We start from the raw sequence: 19,074 nt of genomic DNA on the forward strand, positions 1-19,074 counted from the left end.
GATTTTAAGATCCCGTTCCCTACTTTCCCTCTCTTTCACACACATATACACACACACTTTCCAAGATTATGCCTACGAATTTGACAATACTTGGGTATTTTCAATCAGTATCTTGATTAAATTTTATTAATCAGGCCATTTATGACCTACTGAAAATAATTTCATATGGCTTAGCATAATGCATACACAAATAGAGACATATGCATGTATATGTAGTTATATACATGCATGCTAGTACTTGTGAGTATAAAAACATAGGAAAAATAAATGATAATTCTTCCTTTGATCATTTCTTGAGGTAAAAGGAAAGAAAGATACATCAATGAAATAATTCAACCTCCTTCATAAAAATAGTATATGAAAAATAAACAACAGTGTTTTTCTACCTGCTCTTCTAAATTCAAATCTGCCAAAATTTTTACTGTGCTTTCTTTTCCATACACTGAGTGACCCTAAATAACTTCTGCTTAAACCCTCAATTTCTTCCCCTTTCAAAGCAGATGGGCAGTCAGCAGCTAATGAATGGCTGGCCCCATCACCCAAAATAAGAATGACAAATCTAATTTTCTGAGAATGAGCAAAGATGAATCATTCATATCTGTTCATTGGAAACAGATTAGCAATACATATCATAAAACTGTCCAGCTACTAATTACGTCTAAACGTATTATGCCCTGAATGAGAAACATATATCTAACCAAGTACTTCTTTTGTATTTTATCTAAAATACAACAAGCAAACTGCTATTACTTCTTTGTATTTTTTAATCCTATGTGAAAGTGTATATATATCTATGTCATTTTATCCTATACCAGAGTATTTTCCCTTCCCTTACAGTGAAAAGCTGGATAAATAATAATAATTAGAGAGATGGGCTGGGAGTTTGGCCTAGTGGTTAAAGTGCTTGCCTACCATGCAGGAAGACCCGGGTTCAATTCCTTGGTACCACATATATAGAAAAAGCCGGAAGTGGTGCTGAGGCTCAAGTGATAGAGTTCTAGCCTTGAGAAAGTCCAAGGACAGTGCTCAGGCTCTGAGCTCAAGCCCAGGACTGGCAAAAAAAGAAAAATAATAATAATTAGAGAGAAAATAACTTTCCTGAACAATTGTCTCAGATGTATAGCACTCAAGTTATCTAGACAAAGACTAATACCTTTTTCTCACTTTTTCAAGATTTGAAGTAGCCCGAACTTTGAGTGATGTGCGTCTTTCTTTCAGAATAGTCTAAAAGTCTAATACAAAGACATTTTTCAAATTGCTATAAGGCCAAATAAAAGTTTTTCAGAGTAGCTCTGACATCTGAGGAGTACCCTAAGAAGGATGACAACATCGAGGCTTCTTTGCTTCTGGAAAAATTATTGCCTGTGAGAATGCTAGCAATAAGAACAAAGAATGATGTATTATATTTACTCAATATTCTCATATGTTTATATATGACTTTTCTTTTTTTGAGCTTTTTGTATGGTCCTCTCCTATTTCACTAAATTATCCTAACAATAAACATGCTACATTAGGTAATGTGTGTGTCATTCTGAGAGAGTGAACTAGATGCATGTTGAGTGCAACATCTTTTTTTGTCAGTAACATTTCAATTTAGGCCAGATATAGTGCTGCTAGTAAAATTTAAATATCAAAAATGTTCATAAGGGAGGGTCACAGGAACTAATTGGTGATTGTTTTTCCTTTATTCAGATAAAAAAACATTGGAAATCTACAGTTAAAATTTATATTTCCCCATTTGTAAGGAAAAATTATTAAGCTAACTAAGCTAGACCCCTAAAAATATAGGCTGCATGGTTTTTCGCATTTGTAATAACTAGAGAAGGTCTAGGATATTATTAGGAAACTACCACAATAGCTCCATAGCAATGTGTATATGACCATACAAAATGATGCTTATCAAAATTAACTTGTCGGTGTGAGGCTTGAACTCTGGACCTGGGTGCCATCCCTGAGCACTTCAGCTCAGTTTACACTCCCACCAACAGGATGTAGCAATCCCTCCATGCCAAATTCCCACCAGCATCTGTGGTTATTAGATTTCTTGATCATGGCCATTCTAACTGGAGTGAGGTGGAATCTCAAAGTTGTTTTGATTTGCATTCCTTTTATGGTCATAGATATTGAGCATTTCATCATGTGTCTATAGCCCATGCTTATTCCTCTTCAGAGAAGTCTCTAAGCCTTTAGCCCATCTTTGAATGGGATCGTTGTTTCTTCGCCGTGATTCAATTTTTTAGCTGTAGATATATTTTAGATATGAGGCCTTTCTCTGTCATATGGCTAGTGAAAATCTTCTCCCACTCTGTGGGCTTTCTATTTCACTTGCTAGCTATGTCCTTTGCCATACAGAAGCTCTGCAGTATTATGCAGTCTCATTTGCCCGATCTTTCTTTACCTTATTGTGTTTCTGGGTCTTTCTTAAAAAGTTTTGGTTTGTACCAAGGAGACCTAGAGTATCTCCTATTCCTTCCTGTAAAGTTTTCAGGATATCTGCTTTAACTCCAGGTCTTTGATCCATTTGGAGTTAATCCTGGTGCAGGGTGACAAAGAAGGATCCAACTTTAGTTTTCTGCAGGTGCTTAACCAGTTCTGCTAGCACCACTTGTTGAAGAGGCTCTTTCTTCCATTCTATTTTTTTGCTCCCTTATCAAAGATTAGATGGCCATAGGTCTGGGCATTGATTTCTAGGTCTTCAGTTCTATTCCATTCGTCCTCAAGCCTGTTCTTGTGCCAGTACAAAGTAAAAGAGGTTATTACAGTTCTGTATTAGAGTCTAAAATTTGGTATTGTTATTCCTCCAATGCTGTTCTTTCTGTTAAGAACTGTTTTTGCTATACGGGGTCTTTTATTATTCCATATGAAATTTTGGATTGCTTCTTCTATTTTCTTAAAGAATGACACTGAGATATTGATGGGTCTTGACATGAATTTGTATATAGCCCTTGGCACGATTTATATTTTCACGATATTAGTACTTCCAATCCAGGAGCAGGGGAAGTTTTTTTTCTTCCATTTCCTCAGTTCTGCTTCAGTTTCCTTTTTCAGCTTTTTAAAGCTTTCATCAAAAAGTCCTTTACATTCTTATTTAATTCCTAGGTGCTTTATTTTCTTTGAAGCTATGGCAAATGGAGTTGCTTTCCTGATTTCTGCCTCGTTCTTCTCATTGGTAGCATACAAGAAAACAGTTGATTTTTAAGAGTTAATTTTATACCAAGCTACATTGCCAAAGTTTTGAATCAGCTCCAGCAACTTAGGAGTGGAATCTATAGGGTTCTTTAAATAGAGAATCGTGTCATCTGCAAAGAGGGAAAGTTTCACTTCCTCTTTCCCTATTTGGATGCCTTTTGTGCTTGCTTCTTAAAACATGTGTGCTTCTGCTACAAAATTGATTGAAAATGACTCTCTTTGATTTGAGACTTAAGAAAAATATTATCGTTTAACTAGGATTTTAATAAATCCTAGAATTTTAAGCATATTTTTATAAATTTTATTGTAATTAATAGAAGGGTTACATGATATTTGCCAGCTAGATGGTGCATTAATTCCCATACATTGATACGCTTTCACATGTCTTGGTCCCCATTTCCCTCCCCCCCCACCACCTCTCATCTTGTTTTCCCCCGTTCCCTATCCAATTTCAAATAACCAAACACAAATATATCCGATATATCAGGTAACAAAGTGAGATACTATAACAATATGAGACAACCAAGGGACAGCAAAAGAGATGAGAGATAACATAGTACCTTAAGAACAACAATCATTCATTATATGGCTTATGTTTCTATATCCTAGAGATCCATTCATTTAGTGACTTACTATATGGCCTTTTGTATCAAGGTTTTGCTCTATTGCAAATCTCTACTATGAGAGCCCAAGGTTTCTACTGATTATGACAAAAGAGGGAAACCATTGAGCCTAAGTTCCTTTGAGTCTGGCTTACTTCACTAAAAATGATCTTTTCTAAGTCTTTCCAATTCCTAACAAATGGGGCAATGTCATTCTTTCTGACAGCTGCATAGAATTCCATTGTGTACAAATACCACATCTTGTTGATCCACTCATCAAATGAGGGACATCCAGGTTGGATCCATATTTTGGCTATGGTAAATAGTGTTGCAATGAACATTGTTGTGATGGTGGATTTAGTATGCCCTACTTTCTGGATGATTGGGTAAATGCCAAGTAGTGAAATTTCTGGGTCATAGGGAAGCTCTATGTTTAGTCTTCGGAGGAACTGCCATACTGCTTTCCATAGTGGTTGAATGAGTTTGCACTCCCAACAACAGTGTAGTAGTGATCCCTCCTGGCCACATCCCCTCCAGCATCTGTTGTTATTAGCTTTCTTGGTCCTGGCCATTCTGACTGGAGTGAGGTGGAATCTTAGAGTTGTTTTGATTTGCATTTCTTTTATGACCAGAGATGTTGAGCATTTCTTCATGTATCTATAGGCCATTTTTGTTTCTTCTTCAGAGAAGACTCTCTTTAAGTCTTTGGCCCATTTTTTAATGGGATGGTTGTTACTTTGGAGATTAGTTTTGGAGTGATTCAATTCTTTGAGCTGTTGATATATTTTAGATATGAGGCCTTTGTCTGTTGTATGGTTGGTGAAGATCTTCTCCCACTCTGTAGGCTTCCTAATTAGTTTACTAGCTATGTCCTTTGCCATACAAAAGCTCTGCAGTTTAATGCAGTCCCACTTATCCAGCCTTTCTCTGATTTGTTGTGATTTTTGGTCCTTATTAAGAAAGTTTCGACCTGTGCCAACGAGGTCTAGTTTATGTCCTATTCCTTCTTGTAAAGTTTCCAGTGTGTTGGCTTTTACCTCCACATCTTTGATCCATTTGGAGATAATTCTAGTACAGGGTGACAAGGAAGGGTCCAACTTTAGTTTTCTGCAGGTGCTTAACCAGTTCTGCCAGCACCAATTGTTGAAGAGGCTGTCTTTCTTCCATTCTATTTTTTTGGCTCCCTTGCCAAAGATTAGGTGGCCATAGATCTGTGGTTTAATATCTGGATATTCAGTTCTATTCCATTGGTCTTCAGGCCTGTTCTTGTGCCAGTACCAAGCTGTTTTGATAATTATACCTCTGTAATAGAGTCTAAAGTTTGGTATTGAAATTCCTCCGGCACTATTCTTTCTGCTAAGAAGTGTTTTTGCTATATGGCGTCTTTTATTATTCCATATGAAATTTTGGATTGCCTCTTCTATTTCTTTAAAGAATGACATTGGGATATTGATGGGTATTGCGTTGAATTTGTAGATACCCCTTGGCAAGATTGTCATTTTCACGATGTTGATTCTTCCAGTCCAGGAGCATGGGAGGTTTTTCTATTTCCTCAGTTCTGCTTTAATTTCCTTTTTCAGGGTTTTAAAGTTTTAATCAAAAAGGTCCTTTACATTCTTAGTTAAGGTAATTCCTAGGTACTTTATTTCCTTTGAGGCTATTGTAAAAGGAGTTGCTCTCCTGACTGTTGCCTCATTCCTCTCACTGTTGGCGTAGAAGAAGGCAGTTGATTTTTGAGGGTTAATTTTATACCCTGCTACCCTTCCAAAGTTTTGAATCAGCTCAAGGAGCTTGGGAGTAGAGTCTATAGGATTCTTTAAATACAGGATCATGTCATCAGCAAAGAGGGAAAGTTTTACTTCCTCTTTCCCTATTTGGATCCCCTTTATGCTTGCTTCTTGCCGTATTGCACTGGCTATGAATTCTAATACAATGTTAAAGAGTGAAGAGAGTGGGCATCCTTGTCTCGTTCCTGATTTTAGAGGGAATGACTTTAGCTTTTCACCGTTAAGTATTACTAGCTGTGGGTTTGTCATACACAGCCTTTATTATATTGAGGAATGTTCCATGGATTCCTAGTTTCTCCAGAGAGCAAATCAATGAATATAATTCAACACATCAACAGGAGCAGGGACAAAAATCACATGATTGTCTCAATTGAAGCAGAAAAGGCATTTGACATGATCCAACACCCCTTTAAGCATATTTTTTTAAAAAGAAATGATATGATTTTCAACATCTTTAAAAATAGGAATATTTGAAAAAGTCAAAGGGATTTTGGTGTATTTTAGCACTTCTAATGGAAGTCAGTAAAGAAACTACTTGTAATATAGAATGAAATTAGATCAAATAATATCCCTCAGTAACTAAACAAATGTGCAAAATAATGTGCAGTTTCTACATAATGATAATATAACCACACATCACAAGCTTTAAAAACTGGTGGCCAATCGAAAAAATAAAATATTAAGACGTCAATATAAGTAGCCAGTAAAAATACTATTCTAAGAAAATAGGATAGAAATAAATGTAGAATAATTTTCAGATATAAATGCCAATCTGAAAAAAAATGTACAATGACAAGCCATAGAGTAAAGCTGAATGTGGATTCATTAAGAATTCAGCACTACTGGGCCAGGTGTTTGGCCTAAAGGTACTGTGCTCTTCTAGCATGTGCAAAGCCTTGTGTTCCTTTCCTCTGTATCACAAGCACACAAAAAGCCAGAAGTTGTGCTGTGGCTCACGTGATTGAGTGCTCTCCTTCCAGGAAAGTGCCTAGGCCCTGAGTTCAACCCCCGGGGCTTTCAAATGAAATTCAGTGCAAGTAATCAAGCAATAATTCTGCGCAATTTCAGTCTCCATGATGCGCTGTAGGACTAATCCCTCCAAGTTTGTATGCTCAATCTAAATCCAGTATCTAGTATAAAATATCAGTATAGTCAACAGAATCACAAAGGAGTAGTGAATCTAGACCAGTGACATAATGTTATACTCAGGAATAGTGGAGGGATTTACCTTTCATTTACTTAATCAGCCATGCCTCATTTCTCAAATTTTCTATCTGAGATCAAGGAAAACAACAACAACTACTAAAACTTGGGATAACAGAAGTTCACAAATACAATCAGAAATGAATCAAAGAAAATCAACTCATATAATAAAAATGAATTATCTAGACAGATCATAGTGTAATTGTGATCAACAGGATTTTTTTTAAAAAAAGAGACACCATAGCAAGTATGAAACCTATTCAGAGAGCAAGATTTGGTGGCACAAATCTGTAATGCCAGCTGCTGTGGAGAAAGAGGAGGGATGAGTGTGGTCCAAAGCCAGCAAGGGAAAAAGCTTGAAATCTTGTCCAATAATCAAGCTAAAAGCAAAAGCAAAGGGTGGCTAACAAGCAAGTGGCCCTGAATTTAATCTCATACAAATTTTTAAAAATAGCTACAGCTGTCAGAAAGAATGACATCGCCCCATTTGTAAGAAAAAATCATATTAAGTGAAGTAAGCCAGACTCAAAGGAACATAGGTCCAATAGTCTCCCTCATTTGTCATAATCAGTAGAAACCTTGGCTCTCCTAGCAGAGATTTACAATAGAACAAAATCTAGAGACATTAAGCCAAATAGTATGACACTAAATGTAAGGACCTCCAGTATAAGGAAACAAAAGCCATATAATGAGTGACTGCTGTCCTTATTGGACTATGTTATCGCTCATCTCTTTTGCCATCCCTTGGTTATCTCATATCATTACAATTTTTCACCTTGTTATCTGATATATTTTATATGTGCTTAATTGGTTATTTGAAATTGGATATGTAAGGGGGGAAACCAAGATAAGCGGAGAGAGGGTGGGAGGGAAATGGGGACCATGTCATGAGAAAGGATATCAATGTGTGTGAAGTTGTGCACCTTCTATCTGGTGAATATAATGTAACCCTTCTATTAATCACAATAAAAATTATTTAATACAAAAAATAGCTACATTAAGCAAAGGTAAGGAAGTATAGCAAACAGTATTGGTTGATGCTTCCAGATACCCCTCAATTAGTTTTTAGGAAGAACGAACGTTTAGGTTTTTTTTTGTTGTTGGTTGGCTGGAGGATAACTCATTCATCCCACAGTCTGCTCAAGAATAATCCAATTAAGGTTTCCCTAAAATACATCTCTCCTTGTTAGAATTTTCACTGGAAATATTTCCTTCTTTAATCATTTACTTACTTAGGAATTTTTCTGACAGGGATTACTTCTAGAGAACCCAATTTAAGACTGGTGAGGTGGATTAAATTGTCCAGTGTGAAAAAAGAGACATACCCCAATGTAAGGGATTAAAATATTCATTAGAATTTCATGCTATAAAAATTTTAATAAGAGCAATGATTTCAGGAAATAATAGTTCAGAAATGAGAAAATAAAACACTAGTTTGAGATGACAAGTGAGATTACTACAATAAGAGAGTTAAACAATATCAAAACAAATCAAACACCAAAGTAGAATAATAAACATTAATATTCATGACACATACTAGGTATGGATTAAAATCTAATTACTGAAAAAGAGATAGTACTTGAGCTATCTAGTCAGGAAGAATTGACAGGAGCAAATAAATAATAAAGTAATCAGAGAAAAAACTATGGGTATCTGTAAATATGTCAAAGAAATTTCAAGCTGGTAAAGCTAAAGTTATTGTACATCTATACATATAGCTCTATGAGAAATTTCATATGTGTAAATAAATTGACACACTAATTACTATGAAAAACTGACATGCTACACCCACTCCAGTGGAGTCTGTGCAGCATGGAGCAGAAAGAGCTTGAATGGCTGCCAGTCCTGAGGTTCGCACCAGTGGTGATCAGGCCTCCTGGAGGTCCCTGGCAGAGACCGGGACATATGTGTGGAATGCTCATAATGCTGGGTGCTGGGATTCTTTTATCACTCTTTTCATTTCTGATAGTTGATGGTATGGCAGCAATATTCTGTGCCAGCTACTGGCCTAAACAATTGATTGAGCGACTAGATGTTCCAGGAACTAAAAGTGCATGCCCGGCTACTCTGGCGCAAACACATCCACAGCAGCCTTGATGACCTCAATGCACTCTATTAATGATAAGACAGAATTAGAAACTAAAACGGAAAACATGATCTTTGAATTAGTAATAAATGTTAGTTTGCCTGAATATGCCTTTAATGAGTTTGCATTACTTGTGTAAATGTTGCAAGTAGAAAGGATTAGAAGGGCTAGAGCACCGTGGTGTACTCTAACTGAACAGCAACAATGGACTCTTAGGTTTAAGGTTTTACAATTCCTGGCTCAGGGTAATAATTACTGACTCAGAAACAAAATCATAGGAAGAACTAGAATGGAACAGATGGTAAACAAAACTAATATTGATTAATGCCAAGGTGGATGACGCCTAACCACAATGTCTGACATATTAACCATAACTCCTTAGAAGGGAGGGAGAAGTTTCTTTTCTACTCAGAAAAATGTACCCTGTAACCATTCTTAAACATGATTGTAATCTTTTGACCTTATGCCAACTGAAAGAAAATGCTCCTGCTTTGACTGTATATAATCTCATATTCAACAAGTAAAAATTCGCAGCAGACTTCAAACCTCCCTTGCGTTTGTGTCTGTCTGTCATCGCCGAATCCATTCCTGACCTGTGAATACAGACTTGGTCTCCCCGCACTCCCGCTGAGTCGGTCTGCGGCACTGACACAAGAAACAGACAGGAAAATCATAGCAAGGTATAATCAGATTGAGTCATTGACTTCCAGTAGTCACAAATATAATATTATTGAATGTAGTCATTAAATTTATTATGTACAAGATAAAGAATATTAATGGTATTAGAATTTTCCATAGCAATATTTGATGCTAGAAGATTTTAAAGCATGATCTCTCAAATTGTATATGAAAAATACTGAGATATGATATCTAATCAAGCTGTCTTACAAAACAAATCTACAAATCATCTTCAGCAGATAAGAGTTGAGACTACAATAATGATTAGTTTTCCTTAAAAATAAACCCAAGGATAAATATCTCATTAAAGAGACAGCCTAGAGAGTGGGAGACAATCTTTACCAGCTATAAAACTTACAAGGGATTTATAATCAGAATAAGGATCTTATAAATCTAATTCCCAAAGTATCTATGAACAAATTAATAAATGACCAAACAAAGTGAACAGATACGTCTCACAAGTATAAATGGATAATAAGTATATGAAGAAATGCTTTAGCATTCCTGACCATAATAGAAATAAAAATCACATCACCACTGAAATTACATTTCGCTTTAGCCAGAATGACCATCTTCAAGAATACAAACCACACTTGCTGGCCAGGATTCAGGGATAAAGGGGAAGGAACCCTTTTATACTCTAGGCGATCTCAGAAAATATTGAAACTACTTTGGAACCTTTAATCTATAGAAATCAATATGGAAATTAATATGTAGATTCCTCACAAAATTAAATAACTACTATACAATCCAATGGTACAGTTCTTAAGTATATATCTGAAGGAACCGAAGTCAGGATACAATAGAGGCACTTGTGCAACTATGCTCATTTCAGCACTATTTACAATAGTGAAATTATGGAAACAGCCAAGATGTCCTATAGCCAATGAATAGGTCACTAAATGTACAATGTACTGTATATGTTACATATATTTACAATATTATATTGTGCATGTATTAGTTATAAAAATTGTATAAAATAAATCATGTACATAATGCTCTATTTTAATACAATGTATTATATATTGTTATAATAGAGTATAATTAAGACACAAAGCATGAAATTTTGTAATTTTACGGGAAATGGATGAAATGTGAGGAAAATGATATCATTACACTAAGCAGATAAAGACAAGTTCAGAGGACAGTTATGGAATGTTTTTTCTCATATGAGGGGTGTTAAAGCTAAAAGAAAAACCTATATGTAAACACAAAGATAATAATCTATACATGTGTGAGTATATATACATGTACCTATGCTATATATGTACACTCTCATACATGAAAGTGAATGTATGCATACACATGGTATAAATTTATGCATATATGTATATGTACATGTATGTACATTTCCATTGTGGATAATGGTGGTGAATATTTCTTCACATAGTTACTATACATTTGAATTTATTCTAGTTACTCTCTAGTCACTTGTCCACTTGTTACTGGGTTATTGTTCTGATGTTCTGTATTTTTAATAAACATGAATATTCTAGATAGTAATACTTTCTCTTGAACATGCAGCAATTTTCTCCCAATTTCTTGAATCTTATCACAATTACAGTAAGTTCTTTAACTTTCAAGGAAATTTGACTATAGAAAACTTAATGGAATTACACAGTTACATAATGAAGACACTAAACACATCTAGAATTGTTTTCATAATGCTAAATGATAAAATCCTTCAATTTAAAATAGTAACATTACTGTGGTCCCACATGTTTATCTTATCTTCAGGGAAACATTTGTCAGATCATCCATTCTTCAATGTACAGAACGTCATATAAATTTTAATATATATGAGAATGGATGAGAAATTTAAAAACTGTGTAATCTCTGGAACTCTCAACTTTATTTCTGCCTGGTCGCACAAGATTTCAATAAAAATAGGAGGGTAGAATAATCTGAAGATGTCTGTTTGGTCTAGTTGGTCTTTGCAATTGTTCAATTCTGAGGTTCCTCTGTTAACTTTGAGTTTTTGCCTTGTTAATCTATTCAGGGGGGACAATGGTGTTTTAAAGTCACCAACAATCACTGTAATTGGACCTATGTGTGCTTTTAGTGTACATATGGCCGTATAGGATGAGGCTACGTGGTGAAATTAACTCCAGGAGTTTTATCATTTTTTTATGAGTCATGGTGCTTGAACTCGCTTGAGCTCTAAAGCTCAAGGCTACCACCCTACCCTTGAGTCAAGACCCACTTCCCATTTTCTAGAGGTTAATTGGAGATAAGTCTCAGGTCCTTTTGTGCCCTTGCTGGCTTTTAACCTTGATCCTCAAATCTTAGTTTCCTGAGTAGCTAAGATTACAGGTGTGAGCCACCGTGCCCTGCTAAGAGGTTTGTATTTGTGATTGTTTTTCTTAATGTATTATATGAAGTTATTTCTTTTCCCTTTTTTTCCCCTTAAGATTTATCTTGTGTTGTTACTGTATCTGACTTTGGTATCTGGTATATCATATAGATGTTAATTTATTTGGTTGAAATAGGGAAGAGAAGGGGATAAACAAGATGATTGGGAGGGGTTTGGGGGAGGGAAAGTGGGAGAAAAACATGGGAAGGGATATCAATGTTCATTTATGTACATAAGGTAAGTTGATCACATTCAATAATCCTTACATTGCCCCTAACTTCCTTTTGTTCTTCCTATTTCTTAACAGTCTCTTCTATTTTCATGTCTTTTTCAATGTTCCGTATATGAGAGGAAATATGCAACACTTGTATTTCTGAGCTGTTACTTGCATATCTCAACTTTTCATATGTGCAATTATTCTACAATTTATTGATAAAACAAAGGTTCTGAGGTACTGAGTAAGGTGAGGTAGGAAAACAAATTCTGATCCAGTGTTTTCTATTATGAAGTACTGTTCTCGGGTATCAGGCTCTGAAAACGTGTGTCTTTTCCTTCATGTAATTCCACAGTGCCCCTAGTAATTCCATAGTGCCTTCAGTAATTAAACTCTGTAGATTCAGGCTCCAGTACATTTTGAATTACTCTGTGCAGTTTTAAAATAAATCAGTGATATCAAAAAAGCCATGAAAAAATATAGAAAAATGAGGCCACAGAAACTCTAGTTATTATCCAGAGTCAGTGATGCACTTTTGCCCTCTCTTTCTGCTTCCTACACATTAGAAAAGTAGACAAAAATAGAAGAATTCAAGCAATGGTCCCTTAAATGTGTGTTCATAGAATTTGTAAATGTGTGTATATATGAATGGTTATGTTTTTGTGCTTGATGCATATTTTTCTTGTTTTGGATTTTTTGTTGGTCATGGAGCTTGAACACAGGGCCTGAGCTCTGTACATGTGTTTTGATTTTTGTTTAGTTTTTTAGGGTTTTTTTTTTTGCTCAAGACCACTATGCTACCACATTGAGCCACAATATCATTTTCAGTTTTCTGGTGATTAAGTGGAGAGTCTAATGGGCTTTCCTGCTTGGGCTTACTTCAAGTCATGACCTTTAGAGCTCAGCCTCCTGAGTAGTTAGGTATGAGTCATTAGCAACAGTCTTTATTTTTTGCTCAGATAGAAACTTAATATATTTTACTACATAACATACATTTCCACAAATTTTTGTTACTAATTATCAATTGAGTGATAATCTGATTAAAAGGGTTATTTCTATCAATGATATGACAAAGATTATAATTCATATTCTCAGGTAGTTGCTAACTTATCACATCATTTAATTTATTCTCTCTGAAATTTTAGAAATCAGAAAGTATGATATGGGAAAGAAAAATTTAGATACATTAAAGCAGGGCTTAGAGAAGAGAAAAATAATCTCTAATACACTGTTACTCACACCATGCAGACAGAATAATAACCAAGGCTTGAAAAAATGACTAAAACAATTCAATGGCACAGAAGAAAAACCACAATTGAACATTACATGAAATATCATAACCCAGGAAATAGACCATAACCTGAAGTTAAAAGCAAAGAGGAGAATCTTGTGTTTGGAATTCAGTCCATTGAGTCAGAAATATTTCCTGTCATATTTTGTCAATTCTCCAATTTGTTATAAGCATGGCATATGCCAGTTGGAAATGCCTCAACCCCACTGCAACCTGCAAATGCCACTAACTGAATGGGTGAGTTTCCAGTCAACAAGTCTCCTTTTTAGTGGACATCACTGGGGGATTCATTTGTTCTAAGGTATCCTTTGTCTCACTTTAAAAGTTCAGTCACCTATGATATTTGAATAGGACCTGTACTAACATTTAAGAGATTTTTAATGATACATATTTCATCACTTAAGGGATTATTACACTTGAGAAGGAGATGAGAAAACCTTAGCTTTGTAACTTACTTATGGAGGGATGTTTACCTGGTACATGACAAAGATAAGAATCTCAAGGGATTATCTTGTGCTATAAAGAAATTATCTTAGGGCCAGGAGTTTGGCCTAGTGGTAGAGTGCTTGCCTAGCATGCACGAAGACCTGGGTTCGATTCCTTGGTACCACATACATAGAAAAATCCAGAAGTGGTGCTGAGGCTCAAGTGGTAGAGCTCTATCTAGCCTTGAGAAAGTCCAAGGACAGTGCTCTGACAGCATTAAAAAGGAAACTGAATTAAAGTGTATATAATTCCTGAGTTGTGATAAAACTTATGATAAAAAGTATTGATAAAAAGTTATGATAAAAGGGTAAGATATATCCGTAGATAGATAGATAGATAGATAGATAGATAGATAGATAGATAGATAGACAGATAGATAGATTAGATAGATATTGTCGGGGGTTGGGGTGTCATGGGGTTTCAACTCTGGACCTGGGTATTGTCCCCGAACACTTCAGCTCAAGGCTACCACCCTATCCCTTGAGCCACAGCCCCACCTCCCATTTTCTAGTGATTAATTGGAGATAAGAGTCTCAGGTTCGTTAGTGCCCAGGCTTGGCTTCAGATCACTATCCTCAGATCTCAGCTTCTTGAGTAGCTGGGATTTCAGGCATGAGCCACCAGGGATGGCTCTTTCAAAATTTTTGCATTTTGCCAGTCCTGGGGCTTGAATTCAGGGCCTTAGTACTGTCCTTGGGCTTTTTCTTCAAGACTCTCTGCCCCCTGAGTCACAGTGCCACTTTCAGTTTTTCTATGTATATGATACTGAGGAATCAAACCTGGATCTTCATGCATACTGGGCGAGCACTCTACCACTAGGCCAAATTCTCGGCTCTGATACACATATTTTGTATGTATTAAATGTGACAATGATGGAGAATTCTAATGATGGAAAACTCAAATTTTTTCATGAAGATTTAATCAGATTTACCCACAGTGAGTGTTTTAAATTATTATGATCCTCAGACATGTGATAATCCCTCAACAGAAGCACAAGTAAAAGTGAATCACATACGAAAATCCATATTAGAAGAGCTCAACACATATTCTTAGGAGGGGATTAAACTGCATCCACCAATGATGGACTATAATAGAGCTGTACAGCTTGATATCAATAAGAGTATAATGAATTCACTTGTATGCGATAGATATTTATAATTCCCAGGCACATTATTTTTGAGGAAAAATTAGAAATAAAAAGAGAAAACTGATAATTGAACACTCATAAGGAATAAATTTCTTGATTTTTTTCGCCAGTCCAGGAGCTTGAACTCAAGGACAGAGAAGTACCTCTGAGCTTCTTTGTGCTCAAGGCTAGTACTCTGCATACCACTTGTTCTCACAGCACTACTCCCAGCTTTTTCTGGGAAAAGTGTCTAGAACATCTCCAACCAGGGGGGTTTTCGAATCCTGGTCCTCACATATCAGCCTCCTGAGAAACTATGATCACAGGTATGAGCCATCAGAGTCTGGCTATATTGCTTCATTCTTTTTTTACATATTTCTTGTAATTAATAGAATGGTTACATTATATTCACCGGACATAAGGTGCATTAATTCACAGACATTGATAACCTTTCTCATGGCTTGGTCCCCATTTCCCTCTCCCCACCCCCACAACTCATCTTGTTTTCCCCCCTTCCCTATCTTATTTCAAATAACCAAATAAGCATATATACAATATATCAGATAACAAAGTGAAATATAGTAACAATATGAGATAACCAAGGGACAGCAAAAGAGATGAGAGAGAACATAATACATTAAGGACAACAATCATTCATTATATGGCTTTTGTTTCTATATCCTGGAGGTCCTTTCATTTAGCGTCATACTATGTGGCCTTACGTATCTAGGTTTTGTTCTATTGTAAATCTCTGCTAGGAGAGCCCAAGGTTTCTATTGATAATGACAAATGAGGGAAAACATTGAACCTAAGTTCCTTTGAGTCTAGCTTACTTCACTTAATATGATTTTTTCTAAGACTTTCCATTTAATTGCAAAAAGGGGCCATGTCATTCTTTCTGACAGCAGCATAGAATTCCATTGTGTACAAATACCACATCTTGTTGATCCACTCATCAACTGAGAGTTCCATATCTTTGCTATGGTAAATAGTGCTGCAATGCTCTTCATTGTGCTAGTTCATTTAGCATGTCCTTGTTTCTGGACGATTGGGTAAATGCCAAGGTGTGGAATGGTTGGATCATAGAGGAGCTCAATGTATAGTCTTTTGAGGAACTGCCATACTGCTTTGCATAGTGGTTGAACGAGTTTGCACTCCCACAAACAGTGTAGTAGTGATCCTTCCTGACCACATACCCTCCAGAATCTGCTGTTATTAGATTTCTTGATCATGGCCATTTTAACTGGAATGAGGTGGAATCTTAGAGTTGTTTTGATTTACGTTTCTTTTATGGCCAGAGAAGTCGAGCATTTCTTCTTATGTCCAGAGGCCATTCTTATTTCTTCTTCAGAGAACACTCTCTTTAAGTCTTTGGCCCATCTTTTAATGGGATGGTTGCTTCTTTCGAGATTAGTTTTGGAGTAAATGAATTTTTTGAGATGTTGATATATTTTAGATATGAGGCTTTTGTCCATTGTATGGTTAATGAATAACTTCTCCCAATCTGTAGGCTTTCTAGTTAATCTGCTAGCTATGTCCCTTGCCATACAGAAGCTCTGAAGTCTAATGCAGTCCCACTTATCCAGACTTTCCCTGATTTGTTGTGTTTCTTGTTCCTTATTAAGAAAGTTTCAACCTGTGCCAAGGAGACCTACTATATCTGATATTCATTCTTGTAAAGTTTCCAATATATCTGCTTTTACCTCGATGTCACTGATCCATTTGGAGTTAATCCTGGTAAAGGATGACAAAGAAGAATCCAACTTTAGTTGTCTGCAGGTGCTTAACCAGTTCTGCCAGCACCACTTGTCGAAGAGGCTCTTTCTTCCATTCTATTTTTTGGGATCCCTTATCAAAGATTAGTTGGCCTTAGGTCTATGGGTTAATATCTGGATCCTCAGTTCTATTCCATTGGTCTTCAGGACTGTTCTTGTGCAAGTACCAAGCTGTTTTGGTCACTATAGCTTTGTAATAGAGTCTAAAGTTTGGTATTGAAATTCCTCCTGCATTGTTCATTCTGCTAAGAAGTGTTTTTGCTGTACGGGGTCTTTTATTATTCCATATGAAATTTTGGATTGCCTCTTCTATTTCTTTAAAGAATGACATTGGGATATTGATGGTTATAGTGTTGAATTGTAGATAGCCCTTGGCAAGATTGCCATTTTAACAATGGTAATTTTTCCAATCCAGGAGCATGGGAGGGTTTTCCATTTCCTCAGTTTTTCTTTAATTTCCTTTTCAGGGTTTTAAAGTTTTCCTCAAAAAGGTCCTTTACATTCTTAGTTAAGTTAATTCATAGTTACTTTATTTTCTTTGAGGCTATTGCAAAAAGAGTTCCTTTCCTCTCATTGTTGACACATAGGAAAGCAGTTGATTTTGGATTGTTAATTTTATACCCTGCTACCTTGCCAAAGTTTTGAATCAGCTCAAGCAGCTTGGTGGCAAAGTCTATAATGCATTTGAAATACAGAACCATGTCATCTGCACAGAGGGAAATTTTCACTTTTTCTTTCCGTATTTGGATCCTCTTTATGCTTGCTTCTTGCCTTATTGCTCTGGAGAGAGTGGGCATCCTTCTCTCATTCCTGATTTTAGAAGAAATGGCTTTAGCTTTTCACCATTAAGTATAATGCTAGCTGTGGGTTTGTCATACACAGCTTTTTTTATATTGAGGAATGTTCCATGGATACCTAGTTTCTCCAGAGCTTTTAGCATAAACAGGTGTTGGATCTTGTCAAATTCCTTTTCTGCATCTATTGAGACAATCATGTGACTCTTGTCCTTGCTCCTGTTGATGTGTTGAATTATATTACTTGATGTGCTTATGTTGAACCAGCTTTGCATCCCTGTGATGAATCCTGTTTGATCATAGTGTATAATTTTTGTGATGAGTGGCTGAAGACGTTTGGCCAGTATTTTGTTGAGAAGTTTTGCATCAATATTCATCAAATAAATGGGTCTATAGTTCTCTTTCTTGATGAGTCTCTGATTTTGGGATGAGGGTTATAGTGGCTTGATAGAATGAGTTTGGTAAAGAGTGTTCATTTTCAATTTCGTTGAATAGCTTGAAGAGTATTGGTGTGAGCTCTGCTTGGAAGACCTTATAGAATTCAGCTGTGAATCCATTTGGCCCTGGGCTTTTCTTGAGTGGAAGATCTCTTATTGCCATTTCTATTTCTGTGCTCGAAATAGGTCTGTTTATTTGGGTTAGGTCTTCTTGGTCTGTGTGTTATGTTAATATTGGCTATAAATTCTACCATTTCTTCTAGTTTCTCAAATTTGTTGGCATAAAGTTTTGAAAAGTATTTCCTCATGATGCTCTGGATCTTGATAATTTCTGTAGTGATATTAAAATTCTCATGTGTGATTTTGTTTCTTTGGGTGTGCTTCTTTCTTTTTTTTGGTAAGGTTTGCTAAGGGTGTGTCAAATATGATAATTTGACATGTCCCAAAGGAGCTGATATTTTGTGGGCTCCTTTTTGTCAAATTTCATAAACTGTTCAATTTCTGTTCTGATCTCCTTGATGATCCATTTGTGATTCAACAATGTGTTCCTCAGTCTCCAGGAGTTACAGGGTTTTTGTTGGTGGAGATTGGTTTTCAGTTCCAATTTGATGCCCTTGTGGTCTGAGAGAATGCAGGGCATAATTTCAGTGTTTCTGAATCTGCCCAGGTTGATTTTATGCCCTAAAATGAGGGCTATTTTGGAAAATATTGCATGTGCTCCTGAAAAAACGTACATTGTGTTGTTGCTAAGTGAAATAATCTGCAGATAACTGTTAGATCTAATTGGTCTATACAGTTGTTCAATTCTGGAGTTTTTGCCTGTTTGATCTGTCCATAGGTGACAGTGGTGTGTTAAAGTCACCAACAATCACTGTTTTTCGATCTATGTGTGGTTTCAGTGACAGTAAAATTTCCTTGATGAAGTTCAATTCCCTGAGATTAGGTGTGTAGATATTTTGTATGGTTATATCCTCCCAGAGGAGAGATTGCCTTACTAGTATGTAATAACCGTTTTTGTCTTTTCTCATATGAGGATGGCAACACCGGACTGTT

This window comes from Megascapheus bottae, chromosome X (genome assembly GCF_031878675.1).
Source record: "Megascapheus bottae isolate mThoBot1 chromosome X, mThoBot2.hap1, whole genome shotgun sequence".
Lineage (NCBI taxonomy): Eukaryota > Metazoa > Chordata > Mammalia > Rodentia > Geomyidae > Megascapheus > Megascapheus bottae.